The following is a 15,716-nucleotide window of genomic DNA, read 5'->3' on the forward strand; positions in this document are numbered from 1 at the left end:
CCCTTGGATTCCGTAAGTCTCTGTGGGTGGACCATCTTAAAGGTTATAGTGAAGAGGCTATGCACTGTTAACGTATTCACTTTCTAATCTCTGCTTTTTATTTGGCAGGAGTCCAGTTACTGAGAGTTTACCACAACTTGGCTGATCTTCATTATTAAATTCCTTTTTGCTATCTGGAGGTCTTGCCTTCAAATGTCATTAACACCAAAGCTGATAATCTTAAAATCCTACCAACAAACCTCAAATAATTTTGTATGCTTTATAAATATATAGCAATGTCAACTTACAACTGAACAAGTTGTAAAATTTCATTGTACAACATGCCATCTACAATCATGCTGTAAGAATTCAGTTTGTTGTTCCACTGCAACCATTTTGACCTTTTGTTAGAATGACAGAGGCAAGAAACAAATACCTTATGTTGAAAGCTGGGTAAAAAGAGTCTATGTCCATGTTCTCAAAACTTTCATGTCCTTGTCAACGCATTTTAATTATCTAGTAGTCAGTTGCCAACTCTCTTCCCCCCTCTCCTGTAAACTATTGATTTTGGGAAGGGGGAAATTTGCTTCAAGGGATAGGAGACAAGAGGTGGCAACCATGGAGGCAGGCTAGTAACCTGGCAGGGTGCATCTAGCCATGATCAGGATTGGGTGGGCAACAAATGCAGTAGTGGGAAAGATGAAAGATTTTATAGGCAGGGTCTCATACTAATACAGGAAGAACAACCATTTTTCTTTGCATACAACAGAAACCTTTGCTGTATGTGCAGATAGCTATTTGAGAGTAGAGACAAACTAGGCTGCCAAGGATCTATCATCAGTTGACACTTGCTGAAAAAACAGTGGAGAAAACAAACCACCCACTCCATTCTCTGGAGGGGGAAAAAGCCATTCCAGCATTTTTCAGTCAACAGTTGAATTACTAAACAACCTGAGTAGGATGGAGGTCAGATTGGGATGGAACTATTATAATCCCATATAGCTCTTAATCAATTTAAATAGACTACTTCTACTATCATTGCACTGCTCCCAGTGCAATCAGAAATAACATCAGAAAAGGGAACTTTGCGTCCTGATTTCAAGTAAGTAAAATAATTTATCTTTAAGAGTCCAAGCACAAAGTGAAAACATTTCATAGAGCAAGCTAAAACTAAGTATTCTGACTAGAGAAACAGTATGAAGTCCTTACCAGGGAAGCGGGGAGGAGAGAGACTACCAAGTGCAGCATACTGACAAGGTCCTTCCAATTACGGTCCCTAATAGCCAAACCTATAACTTCCCCATCTCAAGATTCATACAGTCATTAGCATAAGATCAGTAACAACCAGTATCAAGCAAATTACACATTCTCCTTACAACAGGGCTACAGTACTATTGTAACTCCAAATATTCGTTTTAGATTAGAGATTTCTTCAGTAGCTTGAAGAAGCAACTAAAGCAACAATTGTTGTATCTTCCCGACTGCTTAATATCATGCAGGTAGCCCACAAATTATCCATGCAGGCACCATGCAGGTTATCCAGCCTGTTAAAATCCACACAAACGAAAGAACACAAATAACCTATTTAAAATGAAAGCATCAGAACATAGATTTTCATTCCAACAAAAATTGGAAGAAATAGTTCGAGACTTAAGAGAGGATTAAAATAAATCTTATACAAGTTGCAAAAGACATTTAACCCATATCCATACTGTATAAAGCAGACCAATCATGGTTATGCTCATTGCCATCCTACAGCTCCCAACGTGAAGCAGAATATCAGTGAGATACAATATTCTCTACATGCTGTTCTAAATATCAGTCAGACAAGGAACAACAAGCATTTAGTAAAACATACATCTCCCAGTAGCAAGCTAAAGCTTAATTCTGCTTCTGCAATACTATCATATTGACTTTTAAATTGGTAGCTAAACATTCATTCACATTTTAGGAATTTTAGTATGACAAGCCTTGGTAAGATGAGGGCTCTACATATTTATTGCCCAAATTCTGTTGAGCAGAAAGAAAGCTTGAAGCTTTCATTAATTTTCCACCTCATGAGATAGCCTTCTAGAGTTTACAAAGTATCAAAACTTTACAATTCAAGGCAAAAGAATACTATGTAGCTGTTTCTTGCATAAACCCTTTTCTTTCTAGTAAGGGGCATTTTACAGCTAAGAATAAACAGAGCTGCCTGTTATTTCATTGTGCACCAGTTCAACTTACACTTCTTTGACTACAGCAACTGAGAAGTCAGAACATGATCATAACTACTATCAAACTCAAGAGAAAATTAGCATAAGCTGAACTATGCTACAACACAGAAGACACACATCACATTTGACTGGGCCAATCCAACACTCCATAGTACAAGGTTTCACATGTCAAATACAGGTGGTACTGTTAATTCACTGTGCATCCTATATAACAGAAGAAATCTCCCACAAATTAAAATGTTTCAAGCAATGTGGCCTTGACTGCTAAAACAATACCGATGCAAAGACAAAAATCACTTGATTTTTTTGTTAGCTCTACCTATTAATCCTGTTTTTCATTAGCATGTTACATTTTCATAATTATTGTATTTTATTATGCATAGTGTGAATGTCAATGTATGTTTATCTAGCACCCATATATAACAGTAACAGAATTAAATTTCCAAAATAGAAGGTAGCCATGCTGTTTCAGAAGTCAATAAATTGAATGGAGCTAGATCAGAAACTCAATTCAGATGTCAAACGTAATCATAATTTGCATTAACCATATCAAGTACCGGGGCAAACCCCAATTCACACATCTTATCCTAGCTAGCATTCTGCACTAACTGCAGCTTCCGGATCAAGTGTGAGGGAAGCTCCACATGGAGCACCTTTCAGAAATCCACTTGAAGTAACCAACACATGAACTACTGTGGCAAGACTTTCCCAGTCCAGGGGTGGTCGCAGCTGTAGAACCAGTCACAGTTGGTAAAAGGCAACCTAGCAATGCAACTGGTTAAAAACTGCTCCCTTCAGAAAATTCTGGAATATCCTAAGTATAGTTTTCCTCAGGCAAAAGACATGCATTTCTATTATCTGCCCATGGTTCAGCATTCTTGTCCTTCAAGGCCCAAGAATTCTAGAAGGAAGCAGCAAAAGTGTCAAGATATCCAGGATACCTTGGCCATCCCAAATCTGCTGCACACCCAAGGATAACTATGTGAAGTTGCTGAACTCATTTTACATTTCAATCCAGAATGGGATGGGCATTTATCAAATAAGCATCAAGACCACCAAGGAAAATACCTAGATCACACAAAATACATGAGACATAATATGTGCTATCCTCAATATGGAACATTATGTATTTGGAAACTAGGTAAGTGGGGATAGAGGATAAACACAGCAGATGAAAGATCTACAGGTAGAGATTTGTATTTCAGTTGTTGTCATGGTTACTTTTGTGTCCTAATATATGCCTTTCAACAGGGTGGATTGTTGGTCTCTTGATCTTGCATTGGAAGCAGTCAGATTCAAGGAACCAACAGCGAGAGCAGGTTGCAAAGCATACTTTGAGGAAAACTAGCAAAAGATACTTAGATGTGTTTGTTTTCTATCTTACTTGGCATTCTCAACTCTGTCAAGGGTGACAAAATCATGGTTTGCCAGTTCCGATGCCACACCAAGCCATTGTTAAGCTTTGCAAAGAAAAAAGAATTATGAATTGACATGACATCAGAATTATGCCACAGGCATAATTATACAGTTGTAAGGGTTACAAGGCAATGCATGTGAATCACTCTGAACACTCAGCAGTACTATGTAAATACTAATTATTTTAGTTATTATTAAGTAGTCAACACCATGCAGACTGCTTGAATTCAAACATCTTATTACTCTGACATGACCTTAAGCTGTCCTTTCAAGATTATATATTGAATCATTGTGTTTTAGGACAATGTTTGGAACACAGTTACATAAATATGGACTCCATCTTTTGTTATTGCAACACATTATAATGGCAAGTCATTACTTTTCCTTGTAACATGAGGGGCACTCCCATTCAAGACAACTGGAAAAACCAGCTTCTAAATACTTTGCCAGTATTGAGAACCAGGACTTTGAAATGTTGCGCATTCCCTCTTCCTGGAATAGAGTAAGTCACATTATTCTTATCTTTTTAAAAAGAATAACTGTAGTTCTTTACACAAAAACAACTAATGCACCAACAGAACCAGCAAATCATTATTCTAATATGCATAAGGAAGGTGTATGTGATGGTCATTTACAAAAAAAAAAACCCCATCACCATCTGATTGCATCCATACTGTCTAGTTTGGTCCATCTTTCTTCCCCTTTCCTTATTTTTTCACAGTGCTTTCAGACAATGTTGCAATGCTTCCTGTATTATTATTATTATTATTTTCATTTTGAGGGAAATCCATTTTTATTTTTCATAAAACTCGGTGCTTAGTTCCATCACTTGTTTACCACCAGTCCTGTAATGTTGTGGTGGGTGTAGTCTGTCAGTATTCTGGACTTCTAGATTATCCAGATTCCTCAGTCTCCATTCTGATTCTTAAATTTATCTTCCCCACCATACCACACCCTCCATTCATGTAAATTGTCATCCAGAAGTGGGAAGGAGGTGAGTGGGTGAGTTCTAAATGGCAAGCATCCCTGCCTCCCTTCAACTTTCATTTCATGGCTGGAAAGAAAGTAGAGGGTTACTCCATGACTGGTAGGACAGTCGTGGCCATGTCTGCATCATAGGGCATGCAAGCAACTTATCCTGCAGTGAGGGAAAGAACTAGCATTGTGTTGTCATCCCCACATTTCTAAAAAAACCTTGTGGTTTGGGGGGGGTATGGAGGGATGTTTCCAAGCAGATGGGAAAGGCTATAGCTCAAGGTTGCAATCTTAACCTCATTTGCCTTGGAGTAACTACCACTGAATTCATCAGAGCTCACTTCTGAGTAAACATAGGATTGCACTACAAGTGCTCTTAATTCAACTGCAGAAGTATGTGCCCATGTGCAGGATGAGCAATAGGGGTAAGTGGAGGACTAGTGTGGATGAGAGTAGAGAAGAAAACATACATGCCTGTAGGTGAAATTGCCCTGAAACACTACTTTTGAAGGACATTGCAATAGATAATCATGCATTGTATGACTATGTCACTGAAATCGGCTAACAAGAAAACTTGTATAAACTCACATTAAAAAGTTTGTGTCCAAGTACAGACTATATGCATATTTATGACAGACAGAAAACTCCCACTTCACTCTATGAATAAATTAGGATACTGGCAAAGTTCCTTCAAATGTTGAGAAGTCTTCCCCTGCCCCCTTAGCAATAGATGTTATCATGGGCACATGAAGAACCCACCTGTTGCCCTAACCAGGCTAACAAATGAAGCAGTTCTAAATGTGCAAAAGAATCTGCTTCCTTCAATGAAATGAATGATAGTGTCAAGGGAGTTTGTATGTAAAACACTATGACCAAGGGAACAGACTATGTATATAAAGCAATAGGACTGCTGTACTTTTATACTGGTCACCCACCCAGTATGCACACTACTAAACTTTAACCCTCCATCAAAAAATGTTCCAAGTAGCAAATAGACACAGCAAATTCCTGTTACCACATAAGAGAAAAGTATCTAGAATATGTTTAACCTCATTTGTGCATTTTAGTGGTAAAAGTTCCTTAACCCATGTAACATCTATTAGCAGGTGAAAATACATATGTAACATAAATTTACATGTCCTGTATTAATCTGTTCGTCTTCAAGGGTTATAGCTGTACTTTGTAACTGCAATCTACTAGTATCTGCAAAGAGCACATATGCAGAGGTGTAGAAAAGTGTGAGTTTCCCAGAAGCCAGAAGGACCAAGTACTTAGAACAGAGACCAACAACTGGAAGGCAGGGATCGGAATACAGCTCCTGGAAAGCTGCCAACTGGCCCGCAACAAAGTGCTCTCACCATTCCGTCACTTTAAGTGAAAAAATGTGTGTTTATGTCTTATTTCAGTTGTCCCTCCCATTCAAAACTAAATACTTTCAGCCCATCTGGCATGAAGCTAATTGTAAAGCTATGTAAGGTGTCCTGTCATTGTTGTCCCTACTACCATCAGTCATGCCCCTTAATTTTAAGTGATGTTGACGGAGGTGAATGCAACACTTTTTGTGGCTCACATCTCCTGATAAGGCATCCTGGAAAGGAGACATAGCCAGAAGTGGATACAAAGCAAATTCTGTACCTTGGGCTAACAGTAGGGCTGCTTCAGGATAGGCAGAATGGGGAAGTACAGTGGTACCTCGGGTTACAGACGCTTCAGGTTACAGACTCCGCTAACCCAGAAATAGTACCTTGGGTTAAGAACTTTGCTTCAGGATGAGAACAGAAATCGTGCTCTGGTGGCGCGGCAGCAGCGGGAGGCCCCATTAGCTAAAGTGGTGCTTCAGGTTAAGAACAGTTTCAGGTTAAGAACAGACCTCCGGAACGAATTAAGTACTTAACCCGAGGTACCACTGTAGTAGTAAATAGGTGAAGAGATTCCTAGGAATGAGAAAAGTAGTCAGGGCTACTAAACAGTGGGTAATCCAGATTTGAAAATAGATGCAACTCTTTTTGTAGAAGTGGGTTGATAATGGAATTTGTACATCAGACCAGTTAAAAGGACTGGATGAACATTTTTTGTCATCTTCAATGTTGCAGTGTTTCAGCATTTCCTATATTGCTGGATGAAATAAGTGGATATAAATGTTTGCTGGAATGCTGTAAATTGCATGTTCAGTAGCTTAGAGATAAAGTAAGTTAGAGTGTTCCATTCAGCAAAATTTCCTGGACCTTAGGAGGAAGTGGCAAAGGTTTTTAGACTTCTACAAAGCTACATGAGTTTCCAGAAACCTACACTTGGAGAATAAATGCATCATTAGCATATATGTGATATTAAGTAGATAGAAAATAACTATGTCATGAGAAATGCACAAACATTGCTGGAGCAGAATGCAGCCATCACCCAATGCTTATACAAGCCACTAGAGGAGAAGTTTTACCAGAACTAAATGGTTTCTCTCCCCCTTACCATGTCTGTTACTCCCGCACCCCACCCTGGATTGCAATGGAGACAGGTGACCTCAAATCCTCTCTTTGTGTTCAGACCCCCCCCCCAACCTATAAAAGTCCACTTTCAACAGAAAGACAGCTGGGAAGCAGATTATATGAAGGAGGTCACAGTTCATGCATAGGAAAGCAGCAGTGCAGATGGTGATGTTGGGCAGCTTGTTTCTCTCTAAAGGACCCAGGTATTATTTCACAGCACAGACCACTTACTTTACTCAAGGGAATACCAACCAGCAAATGCAATTTCCCATTAACTTCCTCTCTCCATCTGAAATACTCTTCCTGAATTATCAGAATCTAGCTCTTCAATGCTGCATAGATACATACAATTCAAAATTGAATAGCTGTGTGGATGATGTGTCTTGAACATCCCCATTCATGCCAAATCGATAAAGTTTTAGCTATGCATGCCCATCTTAATATAAAATGTTCTGAATCAAATGGAGATGTTGAGCTAGTAACTGTAATCAAAAGACCCTCAACACAAAGATTAGAACTATAAAAATCCTACCCCATAGTGCAAGTCATATACAGTGGTACCTCGGGTTAAGAACTTAATTCGTTCCAGAGGTCTGTTCTTAACCTAAAATTGTTCTTAACCTGAAGCACCACTTTAGCTAATGGGGCCTCCTGCTGCTGCCATGCCGCCGGAGCACGATTTCTGTTCTCATCCTGAAGCAAAGTTCTTAACCCAAGGTACTATTTCTGGGTTAGCGGAGTCTGTAACCTGAAGTGTATGTAACCCGAGGTACCACTGTATAAACAGAAAAGGGAAACAAATATATTGCAGCTTGCAGATAACTGGCAAGATCCATAGTCAAATCAAAATGTTTATTCGGCTTTACGCCCATCATGAAACACAACACAACAAAACAAATCAAAACAAAAAGATCCATAGTCAATGTTACATTGACTATACTGGGGTTGCTTAGTACAAGTGTACTATTTAGATTGGATGGCGCAAGAAGGGTGAGTGATAATACTTACCAACAGTATGCTATACTAACAGGGCCTTTTTTCACACTTGGCCATAAAAAAAATGCTGGGGCATGAGGTTAAGAAGTGCTCATGGGTAAATGCCAAAATGCAATATGAGGTGGTGGTGTTAACAGGCTAACAGAAAATCACTTGAAGAGATAAAAATGAATATGACAAAGAGCTGATTAATAGCTATTACACAATCAATATAAAGTACAACGTAACCTAGTCAAATTTAATAAAGGCAACATCTGTACATGAAGTACACACACGTTGTAAGAAGAGCAAGAGTCTACAACCTGACGCCTGATATATTAACTAGCATATTAGCTCAAGCGGAGGCCAGTTATCCTGCTTTGTAACTTAATCATAAGCAACCAAATCCTTTAATTAATATGGAACAGAGTGAATAAAAAAGCAATTTTAAAAACCTGATATTTCAAGGCTTAATAGAATATTTCTTCTTTAAAATAAATAACCAGCTGTAAATGACATCTGCTCTTAATGCAAGGATAGTACGTTAGAATTAAACCTACAGCCCTCTTTAAGAAAGGCTGCCTTTTTTTATAAGTATCTGTGTAACAAACATCAACACAACAGTCTAAATACTGAACTTATATATTATGTCTTGATATTGTGGACAAGGGGCTGAGCCATCCACTGAGCCATCTGGGTAACCATAAAAAAGCAATTATTGCACTATAATCCTAACACTACTTGAAATAATTTTGAGCATCCAGTTATCTAACATTAGCAATTCTTGTTCTTTTCAAAAATACTAAAAATATGAAGTATTCTCAATTGGTCGTCTTTCCCTTTGTATTTTAAACCATTGTTTCACTAATCCACCCTAATATTGAGTAATTAAGTGGGTACAATAACACAATGTATATAATGTATTGCTATGGAAATAAAACTTTCACACTTAAAGAAAAATACAATGTACTACATTCAAAAGTAATGTAACTATCTTTCTTCCTGTGCTTAATACACTTGATTGAATCCAGTCTAAATTATCAGACATTGAAGATAGCATTACATTAACCACATTTGGACATGATACCAAGCCACAAATTGCATTCATGGACAAGAGTTCACTTTATCATATGCATGAATAAATATTTTTTTGGAAGCCGCCCAGAGTGGCTGGCGAAGCCCAGCCAGATGGGCAGGGTACAAATAAATTATTATTATTATTATTATTATTATTATTATTATTATGAAGTTTTATTCTCAGTTAGGTGTGGTGTGTGTGTAAGTAAGTAGTGAAAACAAAGGACTGAAATATAGAAGATGCAAACTGATAATTTAGAAGCTTAAACCTAATTAATTGCAGAGGGCATCTACAAAGAACTGTTGATGTTGTTTGCATCTTTCCGTCTTGAAAGACAATGGAGTGTGCTTCCGGGGGGTAATGTCAAATCGCTCAGTTAGCAGCACCAAAGTGCCCACATGTGCTAGAATTAAATTTCTCAGTAAATTGTGATTCAACCATTTCACACTGGAGTCTTGCTTTGAAGTTCCTTGGTTCAAGAATGCTCATTTTAAGGTCAAACTGAGACTCTAGATTGAAACTGCTATATTACAGTATATCAAAAAGTTCGATTCTGTCACCTGCAACCTGAATCAAGTTAATGTATTTTATTCAAGAGAAACCTAGTCATTATAAATAGTAATTTATAATTTTGCCACAACCCGTTCAGCAGATCTTAATAAAACTTGAATATTCTTCATAGATTAATTCACTGGAAAGTTCTTTAAATAAACTTCTGAGTACACCTCTCAGATGTGATGGCCTATATTAGACTCGTGGGATTAGATACATAGCATAACACCACACAGTAATTTAGTCACAAAAGTATGCCTCTCACAAGTCTTATGACTTATGAAGTTGTCAGACTTTCCAGAAATTATGGCCTAGGTTTAACAAAGAAATATACAGCTACTGTACTACTATTTAGTTATGTTTTTGCACTACCACACCACATGCTATTTTCAGTTTGATTTTAAAATGTAAAAATTTTTCAGTTGTGAACAAAATGGGGCAGGGCAGTTTAAAATTGAATTAAAACCTTCCCTGTGGAAGTTTTTTTAAAAAATAAATAAATAATAATATTCCTGATGGTGCTTGAAAAATTCAATTAAAGAAACCTTAAAAATCATACTTGTATATTAATTGATTCATACAAATTTATGTAGATTAGACAACAACACTAGTTCTGAAGAAAGAGGCATACTATCATTTTTTACATCATGCAGGTAACTATCAAACCAGGCACCAAATATAAAAAAGCTATCCCTCAGGGTGATAGAAGTCTCCAACACACATGGAGTTGTTATGTGAATAAGACATGAATTATTATTTTTAAACCTGCTCCTTGTTGATCAAAGTCTTTCAAACAATTTAAAAAGCTGTTTGATCAACTAAATACTGCAACTCAAGAAGTTATTCGGGAATTCAAAGATGCAATCTCAACTTAACAGTGGAAGAAGTCCCATGCTCTTAGAAATCATGCCTCACTCTGATCTGTCAGAATCAATCACTTCTTAACCATATACTGAACTCCTTTTGAAGATGACCATGTTGTACATCTCAATCTACTAATATTCCACTGCTAACTTTCAAGGGCTGCCCAACACACCATGATATGAACCTGAGTTCAGTCTACAGACTGGCAGCAGCTATCCAGGTTTTCAGACAGGGCCTTTCCCAATCCAGCCTGGAGATGCCAGGGATCATACCTGGGAGCTTCTGGGTGCAAGGCATGTCCTCTACCACTGAGCCATGACCCGGGTTCAGTGTGTACTGCAGTGGTTAGGAGCAGGAACGAAACTCCAGAAAGCGCCCCAGCCAGTAGACCGTTCAGTTCAAATTATATCTTTCAGCTGCCAAAATCCCCTTCCCATCTGTGATATGAAGATAATGGTATTTTTAAAATGCTTTATTTATTGTTTGTGACTACTTTCGTTATGTTACTTTTTTTCATGTTGTAAGCCGTCTTGAACATGGTTTGAACTGTGGAAAGGCAGCATGCAAATAAAATTATTTGTAATACTGGCCTATCTTGCTTGGCAAGTGTAACAAGGAATGTAAAGCAGATTTGAGCATGAATGCTTTCACCTCACATGTGGAAAGCAACACGCACCTTTCCAGTGAGCAGTCACTGCCTCACCCTACACCCCTAGAATTAGATAACAAGGATTGTAAAGCAAATTTGACCTGCCAATACCTTTCATTTCATAAAGAGTATCTGCTGGGTTCATAGTACAACCAGGAATGTAACTCCACTCCAGTTAAATCCAGAAACCTTACTCCAACTCTACACAAAACCCCAAGCTGGAGCAAGCAAGAGGGGGGGACGCCGAGGGTACTTATTTCACTTGTGAATCACTTCCCATAAAACTGTCCCAAAGCAATGATGAACAGGGCATTGCAACACAGGAACCAAGTCCCAGCATTGGCCTTCCAAACAGGGGACCAGACCTGGAGATGCCAAGGACTGAAGCAGGGACCTTATGCATGCAAAGCAGGCGCTCTCCTACTGCTCCCGCAAAAGATCCCTGTTTCTGAGGCAGACTTAGAGGCTCCCTTTACATAACCGCCTCCCCACCTGGCAGCTCCGCACACCTTCGCCAGGAGGATGCCAGAAGTGGGGCGGGGGGTGGCGCTTCCACACCCAGCGCCATTAACCCCCCCCCCCGCGGACTCGAGAGACAGCTTCTTCTGCCACGAGGAAGGAGAGGCGTGAGATAGGAAACAACACGCGTCTCTCTCTCCCTGCACGGCATTCCCACGACCAGCAGGTCCCTCACCTTCGGGGGAAAGCGACAACCGCGCGCGGACTTTTACTAGGGGTTGGTAAGCACCCGCGGAAGACGGCGCGCGGTTGTTGTTGCTTTCCGACTTCCGAGTACAAACACGCCTGTGGGAGGGAGGGAGGGAGGCGGCGGTTGAGCTCTGTTCACCTGCTCCCAACCGTCCCAACCGCCGCCCGCTCACGCGCCAGGGGGACGCTCCGTCCGTCAGTCAAGGGAGCAGCTTACTTCTCTCTCTCTCTCTCTCTCTCTCACCCGAGCCCCGCCCCGCCGCCAAGTCCGTCCGCCGAGCAGCGCAACCCCATCTGCCCGCCGCGCGCCCAGCACCAGCCTCTCTCCCCTCAGGGCAAAAGCGAAAGCGCGGAGGGAGGGAGAAGAATCCCACCCGAATCTCCGGCGACAGACCTCCTCGTTACCTCAGCGCCCAACGGCGCCCCTTCCGCTCCGGGGGCCGCCGCGACAGCTCCGCAGCCCCTTATTCATTCGCCGCGCCGCGCCGCTCGGTGCCCGTCGGGTTGGGCTGCCCAGGCGGAGCCAAACCGCCAAAAGCAACCCCTCCCCCTGAGAAAAGAGGAGGAGCTCCGGGACGGGGGGGGAGAGAGAGAGAGAGTAGGAGGGGCGTGGCGCCTTCCCTGCCCCGCCCCGCGGTTCAGGCCAGCGCCGCTCTGATTGGCCGCGGTAGGTGTTCTCCCCGCCTTGCGTAGCGCGGCCGCCTCATTGGCTGGGGAAAGAAGCGCAAAGCTGGCCCCTGATTGACTGCCGCGCGACGCCTGGAGGCTGTCACGTGAGGCTAGGTGGGGAGTCGCTGTTAGCAGGTCCGCTAGGCAGATCCGCGGGCGTGCTTGGCCTCTTGTTCCCAGGTGGTCTCTAAGCGGGAGGTGAGGGACGGGGCAGCTGCGAATTCTGTTTCTTGACGCATTTTTCCTTGCTTGCTTCTCCCTGAGCCGCCTCTTGAGATGAGCGCATCAGTCAAGAACCCTGTTGAATCTGGAAGGAGGCGCACGCTTGGATGCCCTGATGCAGCTGCGGCTGGGAGGCTGCACGTACCACCTCCCAGGAAAAACACAAGACTAGGAACCTGGCCCTGCCCATCAGCCAGTGGAGCATCTGTTCCTATGCTTGCTTCTCTCCCGGTCCCAATTCCGTTTGTATCATACCCAGCTCCAGTCCCTTCCAGGAAGGAAGTTGAGGCAACCGCTTCAGGTGGCAGGATCCACAGGGGAAGCAGACCCGCCCCCCACGAGCTTCCTGATGTACATCTTCACTTATCCCTCCTATGGCAGCAAGGCGTGGGGTGCCATTTTGTGGTTCACCTCAGGCACCCAAATGTTTTGGGCCGGCCTGGATTAAATCTATAATATTGCAAAAGCCTCCTTTTTTGGATGAGCTTTTTCTCAAGCCGTCTTGCATCTGATTTGGAAAGCTAAGCCACGCGCATCTGAGACAACTGTTGCACATGCACAGATGGCTGCTTCATTGGAGTTTGGGGCAGAGGAGTGTTGTAGGTGAAAGGTGGCAAATGGAGCAATGCACATCTGGTGAGGACATTTCTGCCCCCTCTTTGGTGTGTGCAGCAACTTATGAACGCAACATCAAACACAGCAGGGAGGAAATAGCTTGGCTGCATTTTAAGCCATGCATATGTACATAGCCCTAAATCACACCCCTGGCCACCTTTGCACCTGCCTCTGGTTGGTGGATCAGTCAATCAATAAATAAAAAAAGAGGTTTTAATGATAAAATAGACCCTGTAAGCATGACTGTAGCCAGGATTTATGTTGGGGGGCAGGTTTTATGTTGGGGCGGACAGAACCTTAGCTGAGTACAGTCATACCTCAGGTTACAGACGCTTCAGGTTGCGTTTTTCGGGTTCCAGACGTGCCGAAACCCGGAAGTACCGGAATGGGTTCTGGGTTTCAGTGGTCACGCATGAGCAGATGCACTAAATCGCGCTTTGCGCATGCACAGAAGCGCCGAATCACAACCTGCGTGTGCTCAGACAAGGCGTTGCGGGTTGTGAACGCTGCAGGTTGTGAACATGCCTCCTGCACAGATCACATTCACAACCTGAGCGTCCACTGCATTTTTATTGATTTACTTGATTTAGGGGGAGCAGCTGCCCCCCTGGCTATGCCCATGCCTGTAGGTATGACTGCCCTGCTCCTCCTGGTCTAATTAAAAAATAGGTGCTTTCCGCATTCTAGCCGTGCTCGCCTTCATAGGCATTGCTATGAGATGGCCCAGGAGACTGAGCCCCAGGTCTTTGGCACCTCAGGTCTTGGGCCCTGGATATCCTGTTCTGTTTCCTACTTTTTTCTAAATGTAAAATCAACTTGATTTGCTATCATGCTGTTTAATGTTGGTGAGCAATAAATGGATCAAGGTCTACAAGCAGATCAGGGGACAATTTGTGGCAAGAGTTTCTTACTCTCAGTTGTTTAACAATGCAGCAAAAACCAATTCCCTTGACTGCTGAAATAAAGCAAGCTTTGGAGACAAAACCAGGCATGGACTTTTGTGTGGAGTTCAGGTTCTGAAAACAAATTCATGGGTTAAGCCTGCAGTCAGAAGCATCCTGTACCTTTAAGTGTGTGTCATCCCACCCCACCCACTATTTTGCACCTGGTTGCAGTTGGTGGACTTCCAGGGTTTAGTAAAAACCACAGTAGATCCTACAAGCCTGAAATCTGCCTGCCCTGCTGGTTGCCAAAAATAGGATAGCTAAAAAAAAATGTTGGGCAAGAGTTTCTGCAACATTCCTGTGTGTAGAGGAAGCCCAGTGCTAATGAGGGGATTTGTGGGCTCTAGAACAAACATGCCAGTTCCCAATTCAGGGTGAAATCCTTATTAAATTAATGCTTATTAAATAAACCATGCTCCCCACCCTACACACAACCTGGGTCCTTGTCACAATGACCACATTTGCAAATAACACTAAGACATACCATGGCAAATGCACAGACTTCCAAAGAGAAAATTGTAGCTGCTTTGCTTCTTGCTGGTCCTTTTAGCTCAGCATGGTGCGACACCTAAGCCAAGTGTCATTTGAACCCAGCATCTTATTTCAGCTCTCTCCTCCTTAACCACAGTCTGCAGCCTGGGTTTGTTCCCATGCCCGTGGAATGAAACAGATGTACCAGGGAGAACTGTTCCCTGTTTCCTTTTCCTGTCCAGCTATGAACATTCTAAAATTTTCCAAAGATTCTGTGTGCTGTCTTCCGGCAGCCTAATTGCAATACACCAAGGGAAATATGTTTGATGCTTTAAATCGGCCCTGGTCCTTTAGGGATAAGACAGCTTAAAATATAATAATGTGTCAAACCCATTGAAAAGGGTTTTTTTCTTAAAACAGAGATGAAAATGTGTCTCATATGAGGTGGGAGCAAACTCTTTTATTATAATATTTTTAGAAGTACATTCCCAACTGATCAAGAGTGGTAGTCAACTAAGTTTACTCAGAGTAGACCCACTGGAATTAATGTGACCAACTTTAGTCCAGTAATTTCAGTTGAACACCTTCGTTGAACACCACTCTGGGAAGAAGACTAGCAGGACTGCTTTTGTGTTAACGGCAACTTAACTTTCAAAAGCCACCAGATCAAACTTCCATAGCACAACACTGAGTATTGCCCAGAGGCTAATAATGCAGATTAAGCTGCAGTTGAACACATAGGGCCAGAGGCATGCCATTTTAGTGTCAACCTCACAATGTTTGGGGAGGGGAATTTTTCTGACTTTTTCCTTAAGCCCACTAGTTGTGCAGTTTCATTCATTCATTCATTCATTTTTTAAGAAAGTAGTAGAATTGTGGAATCATAGAATTGTAGAGCTGAAA

General features: G+C 41.8%; 1 protein-coding gene and 1 long non-coding RNA gene across 21 annotated transcripts in view; one reads left to right on the forward strand and one right to left on the reverse strand.

The window, feature by feature from the left end:
* MPP7 (MAGUK p55 scaffold protein 7) overlaps positions 1-15,716 on the reverse strand; it is an 83,948-nt gene that overhangs the window by 64,290 nt on the left and 3,942 nt on the right. For 2 of the 20 annotated variants that reach the window (XM_083579743.1, XM_083579748.1), the window contains exon 1: positions 11,879-12,004. The exons of 7 other annotated variants lie outside the window; for them this stretch is intronic. The gene's annotated coding sequence lies outside the window, so the exon portion shown is untranslated. Of the gene's footprint in view, positions 1-11,878; positions 12,192-12,266; positions 13,558-15,716 lie in introns of those variants that run through there. 11 more of the 20 variants (XM_083579750.1, XM_083579751.1, XM_083579733.1 and 8 more) reach the window with 11 other exon arrangements.
* Positions 3,893-6,045, forward strand: LOC310745296. Its single transcript, XR_014540071.1, has 2 exons — positions 3,893-4,113; positions 5,760-6,045. It is a non-coding gene; the product is annotated as an uncharacterized lncRNA (long non-coding RNA).

Source organism: Podarcis filfolensis (genome assembly GCF_964270895.1).
Source record: "Podarcis filfolensis genome assembly, chromosome: 12".
NCBI classification, from domain to species: Eukaryota; Metazoa; Chordata; class Lepidosauria; order Squamata; family Lacertidae; genus Podarcis; species Podarcis filfolensis.